General features: G+C 39.4%; 1 pseudogene; it reads left to right on the top strand.

Annotated features, from left to right (window-relative positions):
* The first annotated feature begins 1811 nt into the window (after nucleotides 1–1811).
* LOC149473664 (uncharacterized) lies at nucleotides 1812–3641 on the top strand (annotated as a pseudogene).
* The last annotated feature ends 1928 nt before the right edge of the window (nucleotides 3642–5569 follow it).

Below are 5569 nucleotides of genomic sequence, written 5' to 3' on the forward strand. Positions count from 1 at the left end.
AACCACCTCCCATCCAGCCGTTGTATATAAACGGCTGGACGGTGGCAGTGCAGGGTCGGGTGGCCATTTATAAATGATCTCCCCACCCCCTGCTTGTGCGCGCTCCCTGGGAGCACACAGCACCGCCATCCGGTGCCCGCTGTGTCCTCCAGACACAGTGGAACACCGATCGTTGTACGGGACCTTTCTGCAAAGTCGCGATCATGTGCTCACTGATTGCTCAATCAGTGATCATATGCAGAGTAGTAAGCAAGATGTCACTTCTGACATCATTGCTTACTACCTGTGAAATCTGTGAATGATCACAGAGGTCACATGGTACAAGGCTATTCACACCAGCCTTGTACCATGTGACAAGCTTTGACCAATCACAGCTCACACAGTAGTTCTCAATGGCTGCAAGAATGCAGCCAGAGAGAAGGAGAAATGATTGCTTTTACAGCCTTTATGGGTGTAAGCAATCAGTGAAAAAACTTCAAACCTGTTAGAGTCTGCAAAAGAATGGATAAGACGACCAAGGGAAGGAGGCCAGAAGTTTGGACTTTAGAGGCACTGCAACAATATTCATAAAAATCATTTCTTTATTTGAATGTACACAATTACACAATAGTACATAAAAACAGCTGTTAGGAGTGTAAGACCCCCATTGGGGTAGTACACTCTAAGCAGTTATAAATCTGGTAGATACATAAAATCTTGATCCATACAAATATACCGTATTCTGGTAAGGGAATCAGGAGACATGAATCAAGTGTCAATAGCCATAGTGACTCAACATGTTTCACAAGAATATCACTTCTTTAGGATTTACTACATAAGAAAAAATGGGTATAAATATAACATAGCATAACATGTTGTGTTGTCCATCATTCATCATCAAACATATTCTTAATATACCTTAAATCACAGGCATCGTAGCATGGGTTGTGGAGGGGTAAAGGCATCCACCGCCCAGGCGAGTCGACAGGGGGATCCCAGAAGAATAGACCACATCGTGGAAAGTCCTAGAGAGGGCTTCCTAATATATGTAAAATATACAGCTATTAAAGCATCAGAGGGCCTTCCAAGATAATAATGAAAGATTGCTGATAGTAGAAATTGTACTAACCTTCCAAACAAGGAAGGTATAATAATATCACTGATTTTGAAGCTACAAAGCCACTTGAAAGACATTCAATCACATAGACTATATGGAGGAAGTGTAGTCAAGTCTCCAATTTGGATCCACATAGGGAACATATGTCAGCTATTAATGGTCAGTGTTTGTAGTGTCTGGAAAGGCCCCAAAGAGAATAGTAAGATGAAATATAGGGTGTTTCATCATTAAAATGTCACAGGATATTGTAAGTGACATTTCACTATATGGGGGACAGGGCTACACAGCGAAGTAAATACTGACCTTACTATATGCAAAAAAGGGGGAGAGCCAATGAGGCAAATTCCATCAGTGTAGTAATATTAAAATAATGTTAAGAATAATAAGGTTATTCATCAAAATCCCATCTGCAACAAAAACGACCACAAAGGTCCAATATTATATAAGGTATGACTCAAAGGCACGAATTTGCCTTAACTGATTTTAATATGATGTAATAGGCTATATCTGTACCATTCAATGAAATACACTGACCGAGAGTTGGTCTCAAATGCCAAGGTAAAGAGCTCACCAATCCTCTTCACCCACCCGGGGCTAATGCCACAGACACTTGAGCTGTCCAGCTATGGGGTTCCCTGAGGGGCCGCCACCAATACCCTGCTCTGTCACGCTGTAGTTGCCTGCAGGACCATCAGAGATGGTTCCCTCTTAGGAGATGCCTGTCAATCTTAATCAGTATATTGTTAAAACTAAGCATTTACTCAAGAGGAAATCCAATCTGTACTGGTATGTAGAATTTTTACAACAAAATACAGTATTAAAGAAAATATTAGTCTCATAGGTCTGAGGATAGTGTTTCCAATAGTCAAAAATGTGACATCAGAATTTAAAACTTCCTGGGAACGGGTATTTACCAAATGTAGTGTCAACTTGATGAAATTGCTAGTCGGACAGTACCAAACGGATATGAACTTACTTGATCAGGAATTATTATTGCTTAATAATAAATATGACTCTGTTAAGGGTCATGTACATTATGAGGGAAAATATCAAGAAGTTATAGAATATATAACTAAAATTAACAAAGAAGTCATTTATAAAAAACATCTAAAAATTTCCAAGGATTGGCTGGCCTTCGTAGAAGGTAATGCCTATCATTGGGACAACCCTATTCAACTTCGTGGTTCACCACGACGAGGCAACTTTAAATAGCCCATCAATGAAAACACCAATCTAGATGAGGGTACTGAGTCTGACTCATCCTCCTCTTCTGTCCAATATACAGCACGCACTAATCACACACACAGACCCTTTAATACCTTTATTGGTCCACAGAAAAGAAACCATTATTGGGGGGGAGAGGATCCTTCCATACCCCTAAAAGACGTCCTCACCAATTTCAGCAATTCACATCCAACACATCACTTTTGTCGGGCACACAAACAATGTAAACTCCCATAGCACCAACCATATGGGATAGTTAGCTACACAAGCCTGGCACATCATCAATTCACAAGCAGGCAATCTGAATGCACATACAGCTGCATGCGGCCCTAGGACACTCACAACATTGATTCCTTCCCCGCACAATCCTAGTTTACAATCCATAGGGTCCTCTACTCAATCACAGACTGTTTTTTTACCGGTCAATCCTTCACAAACATTCACCCGACAGGCAACTTTAGATCACTGACACTCAACCAAACACAGCTACAAACACATCCTCCTCTGGTTTCAGCACTAATAACACTGAATTAAGTGTAGTTAATCTCCCCCCTTACAGCTGTACACAACATGAATTAGAGGTTTTCAAATATGGCCTCAGTTTTTGCCCCACTGTACCAATGGATCGGTTTGAAACCATTAGGGACTTATACCTATTTACTAGAAATTTAACATATAAATTCCTTCTTGATCCTGACAGACAAAGACTGACTTAACTGACTGAACGTATTAAATACTTTACTATGGATAATTTTCGTGCATTATGTGATCTCATGCTACCATTAGATGAAAATAATAATTCTGCAACACTAGCACTGATAATACTATGGTGAGCCAGGGAGATCAGGGAAACTCTACCAACACATTTAAGTGTAAATCTCAAAACTTCCCAGACCTTATGGCCAATACAAACATTTGGGCCTTTCTAGTAGCAATCATTAGTGAAATCAAACGCTTGAACTTGATACCAACTATCAGCAATTTAAATGTGAGACAACAGAAAGCCATTGCTAAACTTCAAAATCATCCAGATTTAATTATTAAACCCTCCGACGAAGAAGGTAACATCGTTTTGATGACCAAAGTGTTATACGAACAGATGTGTTATAATGTATTGCTTAATAAAGATTGGTATTGTGCCATTTCCAATAGATTTGTGAATCAGACCTACACAGACTATAAGGATTTGATCAGCCTGGCCTATATGGAGTTACTTATCGACATAGACACTTATGACTTTCTCAATCCACAACATCATCATGATCCTTCATTTTATGCATTACCAAAAATACAAAAAAATCCTACAATGCCACCGGGATAACCAATAGTATCATGAATAGGTTCTCTAACTCAGTAAATGTATTGATTTCTTTTTGATGCCCTATGTTGTACGATTGCCATCCCATATTAAGGATACCTTGGATTTTTTGAAACATTTCGAGGGATTGTCGGTGCCCGCTGGTGCTCTGCTGGTGACCTTGGATGTGGAGGTCCTGTACTTCAGCATACCTAATGAGCAGTGTGTAAGGACTGACTGGACATTCCTTTTCAAACAAGAACATTCTAAATGGGAATTCAATTAGTTCCTGCTGAAGTTGCTACTTTTTACTTTGACACACAATTGGTTCCTTTTTAACCACTTCAAGTCCGGACACTTTTAACCCATTCCTGTCCAAGCCAATTTTCAGCTTTCAGTGCTATCGCACTTTGAATGACAATTGCACGGTCATGCAACACTGTACCCATATGAATTTTTGAGACAGATAAAGCTTTATTTTGGTGGTATTTATTCACCACTGGGATTTTTCTTTTTTTGCTATGTAAATGAAAAAAGTCCAAAAATTTAGAAAAAAATGTTTTTCTTATAAAATTTTGAAAATAAATAATATTTCATCATAAATCTTGGCCAAAATGTATTCCGTTATCTTTTTAGTAAAAAAAAATAACCCAAGTGAGTTTATAACCAAAAATTATAAGTATTAAACATTTTTTTTACATTTTTACTTTATTTTTTTATATTATTATTTATGGTTTTTTTTACATACTGTCACCTAGCAGTACAGTGTCACCATGGTGACACTGTACTACTTGTGGGGGGTGATGAAGTTTTTTCACTGATTGCTTACACCCATAAAGGGTTTGCTTACACCCATTTTTTCTTATGTAGTAAATCCTAAAGAAGTGATATTCTTGTGAAACATGTTGAGTCACTATGGCTATTGACACTTGATTCATGTCTCCTGATTCCCTTACCAGAATACGGTATATTTGTATGGATCAAGATTTTATGTATCTACGAGATTTGTAACTGCTTAGAGTGTACTACCCCAATGGGGGTCTTACACTCCTAACAGCTGTTTTTATGTACTATTGTGTAATTGTGTACATTCAAATAAAGAAATGATTTTTATGAATATTGTTGCAGTGCCTCTAAAGTCCAAACTTCTGGCCTCCTTCCCTTGGTCGTCTTATCCATTCTTTTGCAGACTCTAACAGGTTTGAAGTTTTTTCACTGATTGCTTACACCCATAAAGGCTGTAAAAGCAATCATTTCTCCTTCTCTCTGGCTGCATTCTTGCAGCCATTGAGAACTACTGTGTGAGCTGTGATTGGTCAAAGCTTGTCACATGGTACAAGGCTGGTGTGAATAGCCTTGTACCATGTGACCTCTGTGATCATTCACAGATTTCACAGGTAGTAAGCAATGATGTCAGAAGTGACATCTTGCTTACTACTCTGCATATGATCACTGATTGAGCAATCAGTGATCACATGATCGGGACTTTGCAGAAAGGTCCCGTACAACGATCGGTGTTCCACTGTGTCTGGAGGACACAGCGGGCACCGGATCGCGGTGCTGTTTGCTCCCAGGGAGCGCGCACAAGCAGGGGGTGGGGAGATCATTTATAAATGGCCACCCAACCCTGCACTGCCACCGTCCAGCCGTTTATATACAACGGCTGGATGGGAGGTGGTTAAGGGGTCCCATTACCTCCAGGTTCAGGGCATGGTCATGGGAACTTGTTGGAGTTTTGCAAAATCACTGTCATTTACTAATAGAGGACACGGTTGTGTGAAAATATGTGAGCGATCATCCTCAAATTGTTTACAGAAAGACAACATCTTTACGTGACAGGCTCATAAAAAGCCATTATACACTCAATTCTGTTCAGAATCTAGCCCACACTACAGGAATGTATAAATGTAAACAATGCAATCTTTGCTCTTTCATTCAAACAGGCCATATAT

Source organism: Staurois parvus, unplaced genomic scaffold, assembly GCF_062004578.1.
Source record: "Staurois parvus isolate SC_StPar_1 unplaced genomic scaffold, SC_StPar_1.0 ptg000012l, whole genome shotgun sequence".
Taxonomy (NCBI): domain Eukaryota; kingdom Metazoa; phylum Chordata; class Amphibia; order Anura; family Ranidae; genus Staurois; species Staurois parvus.